Here is a 17,516-nt window from a genome sequence, read left to right on the forward strand (position 1 = left end):
ACACCTTTACATTCTGCTTGTTGACTCAATGAACTATTCTTCATCTGTATGAGCTCCAAACATTGTTTGCACCCTTGCCTTTCAGTGTTTTTTTTTTTTCAAGAACTTTGGGTAATTTCTTCCCATGAATGCACAAATCTATACTCAGCCAAAAATATGAGGGAACTCCTCTGTAGATCTCCAGGGCTTTCTGTGTTCCCTTCCCTCCTACGGCCTTGAACAACTTTGCCTGACTTCTGATCTCTTTCTTCTCTCCTCAGCAAGGATGCTAACTTTTGTTTGGGTTCCTCTGCTCTGTACTTCCTCCAGGAATCTGCAACCAGACTATTAGCTGGGGCAAATACAGGATTCAGCTTGTTTATTTGTGTTTCTTCCCTTAGAAATCACAATCATTTTCTGTCTCCTGCCCAAAGTCTAAAAACTGTTGTCCTATATACTCTTTTACTGGATTTCTAATTATTTGAGGGGGGAGGATAAATCTAGTTCCTGTTATATTGTGCTATGAAGCAGAAACCTCTGAGTTTTATCACTAATTTTAAAGAGTAGATTGAAGCTCAGAAAGTGTATTCATCATTATTGATTACCTACAAAGTTCTCAGAAGTGTTCCTGGCCTTGAGAATTCAACAGTATAATAAGACTTGATTCATATCTCCAAGGGGTTCCAACCTAAGACACTATAAAGACCTTAGAATACTTTTTTTTTAATAGTAGATAACCCAACTGGACCTTAAAGAGGGTCTTCAATACCAAAAGATAAATAAACAAAATAAAAATTACTTTCCTCAAAGCCACTGACTGTTCTTAAACTTCTAACTTTTCCATCTTCTCAAATATACTTATGGGGTATCATATATTTTTATATATACTGGTGGTTAATAATTGTAGTGATTTTCAAATAGGAGAGGGAAAGTAATTTTCTCTTCCCAGAGAGAAAGGGAATATTTACCAGACTCAATGGGAGAAGAGTTACTAAAACAAAACAAAACAAAACCTCTTTATGCAATTATGAAATGCTCCTTTCCCAAGTAGATGAAACATAATCCACTCCTGCTCCTCAATTACATTGCACACATAATCATAGATATTTGTTGCTCTATGGTATTACTAGCATATCAGTTCTGTTTTTAATAAGCAACCACAAGCCACATGTACTGCATAACATGAGGGAGTACAGGTGGAGGTGAAGCTAACTATAATAGAAGAGTACAAGGGAGTTTTCTTGAGGGATGAACCTATTCTGTATCCTGTGTTGATCATAGCATAAATCTATATATATGTTAAAATTCACAGACTGATACACCAAAAGGTCAATTTTACTTTATGATAATTTTAAAATAAAAATAAAAAATAATTTAAAGGAGAACCATAAGCTCTGCTAGGAAGTTCTATTCATAAGCAGCCTTATGAATTATTACATACCAACCAACACTAAGCTTTTAATAAATTAGTGACACAGAATAATCATCAAGAAATGAAACTCCTTCCCTACTGGATTCAAAATATTTTCTTTCAACAAGAGAAATTTTTCAAAAAGAATGAAGGACCCAATTCTGTTTATATCTATGTTCAAACTGAGCAAGCTATTTCTAGCAATATGTTTATTTGAGCGATATATCACACAAAGTTATTTAGATGGTCCATGTAGTTCATCACAAAAGTACTCAAACTTTATTTAAATAGATTATTCTCTTCATATTAGTCTCAGTTACCAGTGAAAAATTAAAGAAAATGTGTATATTATGATTTCATAGAACAATAAATGATATAGTTGACACACAGCATAGATGACTCAGTATTTGTTCTGAACCAAACACCCTTAATATTCTTCTTCAAAGGCCACACTTACTTTGCCCTGTGTGTGTCTGTGTGTGTGTGTGCGCATGCGTGTGTGTTCATATATACATAAAGAGAGAGACAGAGAAAAAGCATCCAATATAATGAAATGCCCTTGTACATTTTCTCTCCTCCACCTGTTTGAAACCTACTACCTTTTTTCAAAAGTGATATATCAAAAGTGAGACCTTAATTCTTATTAACCTATTTACTCTTAAGACACAATCAAGACAATGTCAATGGCTTTGTATTTCTTAAAGAGATAATGCTTTAGTTCATAATATAAATTAAAACAAACTCCAGCCAGTCAAGCCTACTAGTCTAAGGTTACCCTTGTGCACTTATCAATGTAATTGCAGTTCAGAAACTCTTGACAATGGTTCTCCTGCTCTCCTTTCTCAAGCTCAGATAATGAGCACACAATAGGAAATTCCTCATTAAGAAAATATGAGAACAATGACTGAGAAACATTGTGCAAAAATGGAAGGAATTTTGAGCTAAGAATTAAGAGAGGCCAATTTTATTTCTATGTTAGTTCTTTCTATTTTCCTCATCTCTAAAAGGAAAATAAGTAATTATAGGATTATTGTGAAAACTAAATAAAATAATCTTTTAAAAGTTGATTTGAGACATAAATTATGTTTTCCTATATGAATTGGGTTGGAAATGTACCCAAACATTATTGTATTAAGTAATTATAGTACCACCAAATATAAGAATACATTTATCCACCTCCCCCCGCCAAAAAAGCCCAGCATCCCCAATCAAGTTGTAATCAAACCAATTCTAAGAGTTGTTATGGACAACTCTTGTTGTTAATGACAACTTAAATAGTATTCACCTAATATCATTACTCACTTCAGTTTCTGTTTGAGCAATTCTTGGCAATATTCAAAGTTTCAGAAGATAACAGATTTTTAATTTACATCTCCAGAAAAATTCTTTGGGTTTTGCATTGCTTAGTCATTAAATCTTTGGTTTTATGTACCTAAATAATTTTTCTTTGTTTTGTAAAAGGTTTTTATTACTTATTTTATATATCCAGCTTCCACTATCTTTAAATCAAACAAATCATTGGGATCTAGTCTTAAAAATCTGTCATATAAAATTAATGAAATAGTTTTGTCTTCACTTTAGAATGTCAATATTCATAAACCATAAGCAGCAGACAATTCCACGAGTACTACAAATAGGACTGAGGGTGCAGTCTCTGAGAACTGAAACTTAAAAGAGTTAAAAAATAAAACATGACTAAGTTAATCATAGTATTTAGGTGGAGATCTAAGACTATAAACACTCTCTAGCTTTTTTGCTATTCTTAATACTGTCTACTAATTCTACTAGTTCTACCCTTGTTAACCTTTAGTCAGAAATCGAGTTTATTTAGTCTTTCTAAGTATTTAACATAAAAGTCACCTATTACGGATTGGGACTTCAAAACTTTTCCAGACTATAAAATTCCTAGTGTAACCATCACTTAACATTTAAGAAATATCTACCTGACCTTCTGCCCTCTCGGGTACTCAGTCTCCACATATTTAGATTGATGAGTACATATATCCAATAATTTGAACTTTTCCCCTCTATTTTCTTCACTTACTGTACTGCCTTTGTTTTGGGGGCATGAGTATGTGTGAATTTGTAGTTTTCTAAGTCATATTAAAAATGCTTACCACAATGGGCACAAGTTATTTAAAGTGAGATCTTTGGCTACTTTATTAATAGTTTATATAATTTCATCACATTATTCTGTAGAAATAGCATGGATCTGAGAGCCAGAAAATTTCTTATTCAAATCTTAGGCCTACCACTTCCAAGCTGTATGATTTGAGTAAGTGACTTATTTCTGAGCCTCTTTCCTTATGTGAAAAGCAGTGGTTATTACAAGCATTATAGGGAATGAAAAATGGTGATGTGTAATTTAATTATTACAGAAACAAGCAAGGATAAGGTACTCAACAAATAGTAGTTATCATGAAAATTGTCAACACCTGGGAGAAGTACAACACCCCCTCCAACAGAACATGTGTTGTGATTTTTGGTTCACTGAATCTGGTCACAGCTCTGAAAAGGCTTACATCAGGACCTCTCTAGAGATCCTGAATGACACACCATTAACAGACTACATAAGGAGTGATTATGTTGGCAGGGGTCTTTACACACATATGATACCACTTTGCAGGACATTACATTCCCCCTGCTTCTCACATTCACTGTAACATTCAGCGACATGGTATGATTCATAGGCGAACACCACAGTTCTGGTTAAGATGGCAACTTGATAACAGACAACTTGATAATCCCTTTCTCATTTCCAGAACCCCATACAAATGATAAAATGATTGAAAAAAATGAAGAAATGTTTGAAGGCTCTCAAATTTGCCCTTGAAAAAGCAGCTCAGCAAAATATTGGCAGACCCCACAGACAAGGCCTCATTTCCAAGGCTTGAAAACCTTGAAAGCACAATTCATCACTTACAAACACTTTGACAGCTGGAGATTTATATCATTTAAAAGTACCAATTTATCTGGGGGAGGAGGGGTGCTCTGATTTTGAAGAGTCACTACCCCAGGAAAAAAATTGTCATCTTCCTGAAGTAACGGGGATTTTCTTGACAAGTAGGCACCAGTGCCAGAAAGAAATCTAGACACAGCCATAGAATGAACCAGTTCAGAATTTATACCACATGAATGGGTATCAATCCAGCTAGTTCTGATATAGTGGTATCTTTCGATGCAGAAAAGTAAAAACCCCACAACCCAAACAACCACAAAGATGATGTCCAAGCTACCTATGAAGATCTTTAAACTGTTGCCCTCCAAGCTGCCTATATAAGTTTGCACCAAACAAATACTCTAATACTTGAGAATAACTACTTATAATAAGAAGTGGACCAGTAATGATCTCAGTTGTACCTCCCAGGGTCCCAGCTGAACAAATCCGATCAACCAATAGGGTCCATCTTAGAAAATCAAGGGTCTTTCTCCTTAAATTTCTATACCGAATTTTCCGGTTGGCTTGAACATTAATCTAGGTATAGTAGTATTTATTAAGAATTGCACATAATCCATCTGGGCTTACAAGGAAGAAGTCTAAGGTAATGCTATCACCTATTACAAGTCCAATCAGTGAGGATGACCTGAATGCCTTCCAGGCTAAGGAAGGTACAAATCACTCTGTTCTCTAAAGAAAAACAAGATACTGCCTGGTTCCCTCACAGGAAGTAAAGTCCCACAGGCATATGTAGTATCCCTTGAAAGAGAATGTTGTTTATAATTACCCCAATCAAAGTGAAAAGATGTACAGGTTGACACTGCCTCCAATGTGACCTCCCAACTGCCAGGTAGGCCTTCGCGTTCCCAAACTGGTTCCGATAATTGAATCTAGTCTTTAGTTTAGAGGGACCACCTGAGGCTAGTCAGTCTAATCTGTACGTTAGTTCATCCCACCAGGGGAGGTGACATTTGTTTGCCTCACAGAATGACTATATTGAGGTTGAGAAAATCATCCAGAGATGTTTTGTGTGGGTGGTAGAAACTGGGGCCATCCCTGCTATTTCCAATAGACTTACTGGAAAGAGAAATGGTGATCAAAGCTTGGTCAGAGCCGTCTGATGGGGGACAGAAGACACAGCAGTTATAGTTAAAGCACTTGTGGCAATTTGGAAGATCCTCACCAGGGAATTTTCCTTGGGGAAGCAGGCTTTTGGGCAGTTCTGAAAGAGAAAGTTTATCGATGCTTCTCCTTCCTCCCTGTTTCCAGTGGTCCTTAGAACGCCCTCACTCCACCCCCAATCACGATGCCAGGTTGTTTCTTTTCCTCTAACACCAAAAATTGGCATGTCCTATTCTAGCAGCTGTATCTTCACCTTTTCTACACTCACTCCCTACGTGCACCTTTTGTCCAAAAGGGTTACTAAGAATGAAAAGAGGGATATAATGAAAAATTGTTAGAAGATCCTAAGTCTGTGTTATGTGTTAAGTTAAAAAGAAAATATAGATTTAATGATTTGGGGATGTGTTGACAACATAAGATTAGTGAAAATAAAAAGATCTGAAAAGTTTATTTAATTGAATCTTAATTTTTAAAAAAATTAGAAATCATAACCAGAAGTACTGAAAAATATATTAAAAATTTAATGATGCAATTTGGGTTAATTTTATTTTGTAGCTTTAAAGATCTACATTTTTATTCTGTTAACATATGTGTTATATATGCTATATATGTGTTTTCCTCAAGAGGGAAAAAAATAAATGCTATTTTTAAATTCAAATGAAATCAGTGGAAAGTCCTATAAATTCCCACAAACAATATAAAAAGAAATCTATTTTAGTTCCCTTTCCAACTATGCAGCTTTCTCATCTTTCTGTTTTTTTAAATTCCTCTGAGATTTTTGTGTCATTATTTCCCCTAATAAGCATATGCCAAAATAAGAATACACATACAAGAGATTAACTGAAGGAAACACCTATGAAGGATGAACAGGGTTAGCCAGGGAGAGCCTCCAGAGTGAGAGGCAGGTTTGGCACCTAAGAAAGAAGAGGACAGGAAGGAGTACCAGGTGGGAACAGCTTAAGACTGCAGCACAGTTTTACGGACATTCCAGCTGTGGGAGTAGGTATATCAAGTCAATGTTGCTCATTAGAGGAAGCCCCCCACTCCTGCAGGAAGGGACGTCAATGGTTCCCTGCTTCCCATGCTCAGTAACCGACTGGGAACAGTGAAGGAAAACCTGGCCCCTGTGAAAAATCAGAGGGGGATTCTGGGAGGGCCACTGGTCACCTAAACTGTGTTCAGGAGAACTTTGGGTGGCACATCTTATTACTTGTACCTTTGTGAACTGTCTACTTTTAAAATTAGAGAAAAACAACTTTAGCACATTTCTTTCATCTGTGAATTTGCCAGTGGAAAAGAGTTTTGGAATTAGACAGACCTACAGCTGATCCCAGTATTGCCATTTACATGCTGGGTGATATTAAACAACTCATGTAAGCCCTCAACTTCCTCAAGAAAAGTCTTTACTAGAACAGTATGGTAGAAACTTTCTAGCATAGTTTCTCAAGTAGGGGATGCTTTTGTAGAAATTCCCCACATGCGCAGCCATGCTTATGTTACGTGAGCCCGTTCAACTGGCCATATCTGAAAGCACATGGGGTAAAAACCTGATTTACACTGTGCTAATTAGGATCTTTCTTCCAGAAATTTGGGATTAGGTCACACGTGTCCGTGTCCAATAACATTTGAATTTGGAAGAAAAACAAATTTATAACCAACACTCTCCATGTACGTGTATGATCAACTTTCATCATGTGCAAATCAAATCACACACACAGAAAGAGAGCAGATTGGACTTGAACACAAGAGGCTAAAGCAAGAGATAATTAGGAAGAGATACAAAGAGGCACACGAATTAGGAATACCTGCCTTTGTGCCTGATTTTCACATTTCCTGGTATCAGTCCTGGTCACTTTTCCCTGGGGTCCTGGAGCATACTTCCTTGTTCTTATAATAAATTCCCTTTTACACATAAGTTAGTTTAAATGGATTTCTGTTGCTTTTTACCAAAAGGGCTTTTAATCAAATAGACAGAGTCCTGATTAATAGATGCTTTTCAGAATAAATGCATTTCCTTTAACCTTAGCTTTCCTAGAGTCAGCTATTTTCTGAAACCCATTTTTCCATTTTTCCTTAACTTTCATTTAGTTGGTTCTGGCCAGATTATATTAACTGATTATAACAATGTTTGGAGACATGAGCAGTACTCTTACGTACATACCCCTTACTGGAGGTGATTGTGAGGCAAAATAAAAGAAAAACTAATATGTACACCTGAGATCACATCACTAGCCAAGGAATTCCAGAAACTTGGCAAAAAAGAATCATCAGCCTCAGGTCTCCTTGCTCAGTGTTAGTATAATGGTTACCTGAGGATTCTGACTTCAGAAATGTTCTAATCAGCACAAAACATCCTCTATTCAGCATATCTACAGATGATGGTAATTAGGTCAGTGCAATATTGCCAATACAGGACGACAAATGCAGCCATTTGTCAGTGAGTAAATCTGCAACCTTCATACACAAAGTGGAAGCTACTATCTCCAAATCACCAGAAGGTGACTTTCTAGTTGTGGAGATAGCTTTGTGCACTTTCATTGTGATGAGATCTATCTTTTGCCAAAGGGATTGACAAGATTAGACTACAAGGCTGCTAAACAGAGCAGTATTAAATGGTTTATACACAGACTATTCTCTAGGATAAATCCTGTTCCTACTGTTTCATAATCACCTTCCTTTTTTATCAAGGTATGAGAAATCTATACCTTTTAATGAGTTGTGTTGGCTACTAAAGAAATCTGCATGCATCCATCCGCTCAGAAATAATATCTCCCATCCCTATATTTGCAAAACTCATTGATTCTTTTATTATAGCCCGCATCACAAGTTGCCTCATATTTGAACTAACTCTATGTTTCTCCTTGATTCTATGCTTTTGAAAATCTCCTCCTATGTCTTGCTTATATTTGCAGCTTACATAGAATTTACCAGTGCTTACATATTGTAGGTAATCAGTTTAAAAAAAATTAAATAATAAGTGACTAATAACATTGATATCCCTTTAAGAGAAGGAATTTAAGCACTTGGAACTTTGGGGGTCATGAGTCAGAAGTTTCTTGCTACTTATAGAAATAAGGCCCAGTTAATTCTTTAAAATCGCAGAACTTTTGCAGATATTAGAGAAATAACAACATGAGCAAAGACTTTACACACACTGACAAAGCAGGTTAAAAGATGCATAGATGGCACTGAAGCAAGTCAAAGTCTCTCCGTATTAAATATAACTTTAAGTATACTAACTTTTGGAAACATTTTATTTAAGTATCTGATTAGTTCTCCAGACAAGGTGGATTATACCTCAAAGATAATGGGAAGGATCTGTTTAAATGTCACAGGAGAGGAAGTTATACCATAGCTTTAATAGCTTTCTAATGCTCAGAATCTGATCATAGTAATTTTAGTTTGATAATTCAGAGAATGGAAGATATTTGCTTCTTAGAGAGTTAAATGAACCATTTGAAAAATACAAATTCCATATAAGAAACATTTGATAAAATGTTTAAAATATCCTGACATTAACTGAGAAAGGATACTTAACAGTAACAAATTTCCTTTCTTTCAGTCTGAAATACTTTAAATTATACTATTTAATTACTATACATTCATAGAAAATAAAATTATAATTGTAAACCTATATTGATTGTAGAGTTAGAGAAATTATACAGTAAGAAAACAAATATTACCATTATTTCCACAATCTAGAAATAACTATCATTTACATTTTACTGGATTTCCATTAATGTTTTATATATATTATAATGTAGAATTTATATGTAACATAATGTATAATAGTATACAATTTAACATAATTATTTAAAAACTGTAAATAAGTAAAGATTCTGCATTTTTACTTAAAATTGTAATGTGAAACATTATCCATGATATTGAAAAGATTTTTAAATTATTTATGTTACTATGTAACATTATATTACATGGATATGCTATATATTTTAAAGAATTTCTCCATTATTTGGGAAATTCTTTATTATGAATATTTTTCATTGCTATCATCTTTTTGTATTTATTTATTTAATTGAAGTAACATTACTATTTGAAATATGGCCATTTTAAAGGTTCTCAACATAATTTACTAACTTGCTTTAGAGAAAAATCATCAAAATTTTACTCGCCTAAATAATCACACACATTTCATTTCTCTTTGTGCTTTGACTGCTCTGAGAAAATATTCGTATTCCAAATTTACTTATGTTTGCTAACGGTGCTTTTTTACTTTATTTATGTCATATGTACTTTCAATTAATCAAGAGCCAAAAATTCTATAGTGACTCAGATCCTGGTATCATTTAGCCAATATCCTCTCTTTATCAAGTTCTACCATTTTATCAATTTTGGTGGTAAAAAGCAAACATAAAAATGTTGCCCTGATCATGGATAGCTTTCTTTTTTAAATAAAATACTGTGACTATTTGACATTTATTTATTTATTTATTACTATGTTTATGTTTTCAGCAAATTTATTTGGGGAAAAAATCCCTTATATTTATTCCCTAGTGGATAACAATAATGATGATGATGATATATGATACAAACAAGAAGCACTGTGATGTACTTTCTTTGTGCTAGACTCATAGTAAGCCCTCATATTCATTACTGGATTTGACCCCAAGGTGAAAAAAAGTAATGCAATTATTTATTGCAAAATTTTAAGCCCTACAGTCTTTGGTTTGGGTCTAAAACTATATCTAAAAACTATATATTCTCCCTGTTAGTCAAATCATGACTGAATCCAGACTATAATCCTCTAATCATCAATTATTAGTAGCATCTTTGCGAAGTATATGAGAGCTTATGAGAAGACACGATTTAGAGCTGCCTAGTCATTTAGAAGATTATTAGATAAAAATGAAAGGTGAGAATTTTTAGAGGAGTTTGACTTGGAGATAATACAGAAATAATCATAAACCGTGTTACCTGAAGAACCCTCACATCAGATTTGCACCTCTTTTGCGTATTGTAATATCTGTACCTTGTAGGCATAACTGTTTTTGCTAGGTTTTTTAAGTTGTTAGCAGTCCCATTTATAATGTCTGAATTTCAAATTTTCAATTTTATCTCTCATGGAATATAATATTAACTGTATCTAACTGCTTTTTGTGGATCAACTGCATTAAATCCAGCAAATGCAAATTTAAATAAGTAGCTGGTAAATTCTTATAAAGCAGAAACGTATCAGGGAATTACGGTATAAATGCTTCTGTATAAGTTAGCACCTTTTCTCTGCTCCATTTGCAATCATATAAAATTTTCCCTAGAGACAGAGAATTAGAAAATTCCATTTTCAGGGAAAATTTGAGACATATTTGATCTACAGACTATAAATACATGGTAAAGATTTCACAAAAGCCATCATGAAGAAATAAAGAGATGATGAACAGAGGTCAACCCAGTGGTAGAAAAACCTCAGAAAACCCTAGGGAAAAAAAAATTCATTTCTTTAAAGTGAGGGACTCATCCTGGATTGCAAAAGTTTATCCCTTCACTGTAACAATAGAGGGAGGAACCAAATTAAGAAGCTGTCAGGAATTCCATTTTATTGAGAAAGGCTGAAGGAGAAAGTTTGCATAGAATCTTCCTATATATTATTGTTCCAGAAATATATAATTTGTTCAATGATGAGTAATAAAAATAAACTGGTATAGCATTAACACAAAAATATTGCAGGGAAAAAGGATGGAAAAGAACAGTAGAATTCAAGAGAGTTTACACAAGTAGGTTATACTTTTGTAGTCTTACAGACTTAGCCTCCAAAAGGATCATTCCTTCTTTACTACCGCAAGAATAAAAAGTTTCCTTCAAATATGGCCTTTTTTAATAACTAACAAAAAATATAACACTAAAAAAGAACATTAAAACAATGTATCAATATAAATATTTAAAGATAATATTTTTCAAAGCTTTCTTGAAAGGAAAAAAAACAAAGATGGACTATTAAATTGAAAGTGGAGAACATGAGTTTTCAGGAAAAATGAACACAGAACATTTAACAGCAAGACATATCCTGGTAAACTTACTCAATTTAAAGGAATAAAAAGAAATCTTTCAGTTAATTAAGCAGGGAGTTCAAGTCACTTCTTAGGGGAAAAAATATCAAACAGGCTTCAGATTTCCTCACAGCAACATTCAATGCCAAAATGTAATAGGGACATAACTACAAGATACTTGAGGAAAGATTTTATATTCAGACAAGCCAACATTCAAGTAGAAAAGCTAAAGAAAACCTGTTTGACTTTGCCACAAGTCAGGGAATATTGTTCTTAGGAGTTCTTCCTTGAGGAAAATTATTAAAGAATGAACTTCAGGAAACTAATATAGGACTTTGAAAACTACCAGAAAAGGATTAGCAGTATGTATAAATTCTATTTAACTGTAGAACAAAGAGTAAAAAAAAAATAAATGTGAAAATTAGAATGGAGTGGAATAAATCATATAAGAGAAATTTACACATAATTTATATACCAAATTGAATACTAAAAAAGGAAATAATATAGATTAAAACTAGTTAAAATAGATTTGAGAAGTAAAAGTTTGTGTTAATACCCATTACAATAGGGAGACAATAGCTACAGTCTAAAGAAATATGTTAATTGTCACTCAACGATATATTATAAAAATCTTTCCATATCACCCAGAGAGAATCTACAGCTGTTCTTATTGGTGGTATAGCATTTTTGTTTCCAAATATAAAATGATCCTTTTAAATGAGCCAGATTATTGGAGATGCAGGTGTTCCCCAAATGTTAATATTATAAGAAATAGTGCTATGAACTTTTAATGTATGTTTTTATGTATTTGTGTGACCACTTTTTAAATTAAACTCCTAGTAACGATGGACTCTGAAAAACAAACTGAGGGTTCTAGAGGGGAGGAGGGTGGGGGGATGGGTTAGCCTGGTGATGGGTATTGGGGAGGGCACGTTCTGCATGGAGCACTGGGTGTTATGCACAAACAATGAATCATGGAACACTTCATCAAAAACTAATGATGTAATATATGGTGATTAACATAACAATAAAAAAAATAAAAATTAAAAAAAAATTAAACTCCTAGTAATAGAATTCTTGGGTCAACAGACTGACAAATTTTGGAACTATCTTTTGAAATAAGGAATGGTGATAATTATTTCTCTCAATCCTTGCCAACACTAGATATCATTATTCTCTCTTTACAGAATTTCTGAGCAGAGGATATGTCATATTTAAATTTATAATTATTTCATTATTCATAAAACAAATAAATTCACTATATGTTGCCTACTTGTATTTATTCATTTTTTGAAACAACTGTTCATTCCCTTTGTCTGCATTCCAGGAGGGAGGACAGAAGGGAGGTAAACGATGAAGTTTGCACTTTTTTCATATTGATCTTCAAGTGTTTATCACATATTAAGGCAATTCTTTATCATGTTTGTTGTAAATACTGCCCCTTTAAAAATTTTATCTATAGCATTTACAAAATCATAAATAATTAAATTTTGTGTTAAAATCTATTTTTCTTTTTCCCTATAGCTTCTGCCTTTGTGTCATAATTAGAAAAAGTTTTGATCCTAATTTTATATGTAAACTTCTTTTAGTACTTAATTCTGTAGATTTTCTATAGCATCTGCAATTTATTTTTGTCTCCCATTCTTTTCTGCCTTCTCTAATTTTAACTGAAAATTTTGTATGATTCCATTTTCTCTCCTCTTTTAGCATATCAATTGTACTTCTCTTTCAAATATTTTTGGTGGTTGCTTTAAAGTTTGAAATATCTTTAGAACAAATTCAAGTCCATTTTTTTTTTCAATTTAAGATCACGCACTTAATGCCTTTTTTGTAATCTGAGTACAGGTGACACACAATGTTACATTAGTTTCAGGTGTACCACATAGTGATTCAACAACTCTATACATTATGCTATATTCACCACAAGTATAGCAACCACCTGTCACAATACAAGGCTATTACAATATCATTGACCATACTTCTGATGCTGTACCTTTTATTCCCGACTTGTTCATTCCATAATTGGAAGCCTGTCTCTCCCTTTCTCCTTCACCCATTTTATCCTATCCTGCACCCTTTGGCAACCATCTGTTTGTTCTCTGTATTTATAGGTCTGATTCTGCTTTTTGTTTGTTTGTTTGTTTGTGTGTTTTGTTTCTGGGATTTACCAGATAAGTGAAATCCTATGGCATTTGTCTTTCTCTGACTTATTTAACTTAACATAATACCCTTTGAGGCCATCCATGTTGTTGCAAATGGCAAAATCCTATCCTTTGTATAGCTGCATATTATTCTATCATATATATATATGATAGAATATCATATATATATATGTATATGTATATACATATATATATATACCACATCACCTTTATCCATTCATCTATCAATGGACACTTGGGCTGCTTCCATAATCTTGGCTATTGTAAACAATGCTGCAATAAACATAGGGTGCATATATCTTTTTTAAAAAAGTTTTTTTAATTAATTGATATATTTATTTATCTTTATTGTGTGAGCAGGGGAAGGACAGAAGGAGAGGGAGAAAGAGAGAGATCTCAAGCAGACTCCATGCTGAGTGCAGAGACTCACGTGGGGCTTGATCTCATGACCCTGAGATCATGACCTGAGCTGAAATCAAGAGTTGGACACTTAACCGAATGAGCCACCCAGGCACATTAAAGGTGTACATATCTTTTTGAATTAGTATTTTCATTTTCTTTGGTTAATACCCAGTAGTGGAATTATTAGGATCATATGGTACTTCTAGTTTTAATCTTTTGAGGAACCTATATATTATTTTCCACAGTAGGTGTACCAATTTACATTCCTACCAACAATGCATGAGGGTTCATTTCCCTCTATATCCTCATCAACACTTCCTATTTTTTGTCCTTTTGATTTTAGCCATTCTTACGGGTGTAAGGTGATATCTCATTGTTGTTCAGATTTGCATTTCCCTGACGATTAGTGACAATGAGCATCTTTTCATGTGTTTGTTTGCCATTGGTATGTCTTCTTTGAAAAAAATGTCTATCCAGCTCCTCTGCACATTTTAAAATCAGATTACTTGATTTTTATTTGCCATTAAGTCATATAAGTTCTTTATATATTTTGGATATTAACTCCTTATCAGATACATGCGCAGATATTTTTTCCCATTCAGTAGGTTGCTTTTTTGTTGTTGGTGGTGGTGGTTTCTTTCACTGGGCAAACCTTTTCATTTTAACAAGTCCACTTTCAAATAAAACTGTACCACTTCATGGGGAGCATAGGGTCCTTATAATAGAGTATTCCAAATCTTCCCTCCATCCCTTATTACATTTGCTATTCATTTCATTTATCCATAAGTGATAATCACCTAATTGTTGCTAATGTCATTTTAGACAAACTGTTCAAATGTTACATCATTTTCAAATAAAAAATTAAAAATTGTTTTACCTTTATTTATTGCTTCTCTAATATTCGTCCTCTTTTTATGTAGATCCAAGTTTCTGACCTAAATCATCTTCCTTTTGAAAGCTTCTTTCAATATTCCTTGCAATGCAGGTTTACTTGTGACGAATTTGATCAATTTTTGTTTCTCAAAACAAGTATTCCCCATGAGTTTTAAAGGAGTTTCGGGGCACCTGGGTGGCTCAGTCGTTAAGCGTCTGGCTTTGGCTCAGGTCATGATCCCAGGGTAGTGGGATCAAGCCCTGCATTGGGCGCTCTGCTCATCAGGAAGCTTGCTTCTCCCTCTCCCACTTCCCCGCTTGTGTTCCTTCTCTAACTTTGTCTCTCTCTGTCAAATAAATAAACAAAATCTTTTAAAAAAAATAAAGGATAGTTTCACTGGATACACAATTATAGGATGGCATTTTTTCTTTCAGCAGTAAATATTTCACTCTCTTCTTGAAAAAAGTCCAATTTAATTATTTTCCTTGTTTTTTTATACATAGGGATTTTTTTCCTTCTGGCTTCTTTCAAAATTTTCCCTTTGTCTTTGATTTCCTATAGTTTGAATATGATATTCCTAGGTGTAGTTTTTAGTATTTTCCTCGCCGGATGCTCTTTGAGCTTCCTGGATCTGCGGGTTGGTGTCTGAATTTAATTTTGGAAAATTAGCAGTCCATCATTTCCTCAAACATTTCTGTTATTCCTTTCTCTCTTTTTGCTCCTTTTGGCATTTCCACTTTGTGTATATTACCCCTACTTAATTGTACTTGGTACTTGATCCTGGGTTCAGTATTCATTTTTTTTTTATTCTGTTTTCTCTGAACTTAATTTTGGAAAATTAGCAGCCATCATTACTTCAAATATTTCTTCTATTCCTTTCTCTCTTTTTGCTCCTTCTGACATTTCCATTTTGTACCATGGTACTCGATATTGTGGCTCAATATTCTTTTTTTTCTTTATTCTGTTTTCCCTTTGCTTTTTGATTTAGAAAATTTCTACTGACATATCTTCAATTTCATGATTCTTTCCTCATCTGAGTCCAGTCCAGTGATGATCCATCAAAGATAGTCTTCATTTTCCATTGTTTTTGATTTCTAGCATTTCCTTTTGATTCTTTCTTCGAGTTTCCATTCATCTGATTACATTACTCATCTACCTTTGAATGTTATTCACTTTTTTCATTAGAGCCCTTAGTATATTATCATGGTTACTTTAATTTTCTGGTTTTATAATTGCAAAATACCTGCCATATCTGATTTGTTTTTGTGTGTGTATATGATTTTGTATTATAATGTGTGTCTTTTTATTTTTAAAAAAATTTTTAAAGATTTTATTTATTTGAGAGAGAGAGGAAGAGGGAACACGAGCAGGGAGAGGGCCAGAGGGAGAAGCAGACTCCCTGCTGACAGGGGAGCCTAAGCCAAGGTTCGATCCCAGGCCCCTGGGATCATGACCTGAGCTGAAGGCAGATGCTTAAATGAATGAGCCACCCAGATGGCCCAAATGTTTGTCTTTTTAGACTGTGTTTGTTGTTGCTGCCTTTTAGCATGCCTTGTAAGTTTTCATTGAGATCCAGACATGATGTATTGGGTAAAAGGTGTTGAGATAGATAGGTCTTTAGTATGAAGTTCATGTTTATCAGACTAGGAATTAGGCTCTGTTTACTGGTCATTGTAGTTCTGGTGTTAGAGGCTAAAATTTCTTCTAGTATCTGGTCTTGGTCTCCCTTGTTGTCTTTGGGTTTCTCTATAGAGTCCTTCTTAAATAGGGTCTGAGGCTTGTAATTCCTTTATAAACTTTTTAATTTCTACCATTTCCTTTCAATGTTTTTCACACAATTTCAATCTCTCTACTTAAATTACCAATTTGTTCTTACATATTATCTACTTTTCCATTATTTCCATAACAAATGTCACAGTTTTTTAAAAATTTTCCTGTCATATGATTCCAATATCTTTGTCTTATCTGAGTCTGATTTTGATGTTTGCTTTGTTCATTCAGATTGTGTTTTTATCTTGCCTTTGGTATGTTTGTAATTTTTTGTTGAAAACTAGACCTTTTGTATTGGGTAATAGGAACTGAGTTAAATAGGCCTTTTGTATTACGATTTATGATAATCTGGCTAAGAGATGGGTTGTGTTTATTGCTTATAGTTGTAGGTACTAAATCTTCAAATTCTCTTGTGTCCTTGTTTTTGTCCCACTTTTACAATTGTTTCTCCATCGGTATAGTTTTTTGCCCCTTACGTGAGACAGCAAGTTTGCAAGGGGTTGTGCTAAAGTTGCAGAAATATCCTTCTCCCAGGGGGGATAAATCCCTCAAAAATTGTTTTTTTCCTGGAGAGTATACCTTTGTTAGGGGCAGTACTATGGGCATATTTCAGAATGGTCACCCTTTCCCTTTTGCCATTGGAGCAAGAAAAAAAATCTCTCTAAGATCTTTACCATGAGAATTTGACAGTTCTAAAGTTAAAGACCATTAGGGGTTTCTGGATGGCTCAGTCAGTTAAGTATCTGACTCTTGATCTCAGCTCAGGTATTGATTTCTGGGTTGGGAGTTCAATCCCTGCACTGGGCTCCACACTGGATGTAGAGCCTACTAAGAAAGAAAGAAAGAAAGAAAGAAA

This window comes from Callorhinus ursinus, unplaced genomic scaffold (genome assembly GCF_003265705.2).
Source record: "Callorhinus ursinus isolate GAN/ISIS: 27379988/994484 unplaced genomic scaffold, GSC_fseal_2.0 scaffold25, whole genome shotgun sequence".
Taxonomy (NCBI): domain Eukaryota; kingdom Metazoa; phylum Chordata; class Mammalia; order Carnivora; family Otariidae; genus Callorhinus; species Callorhinus ursinus.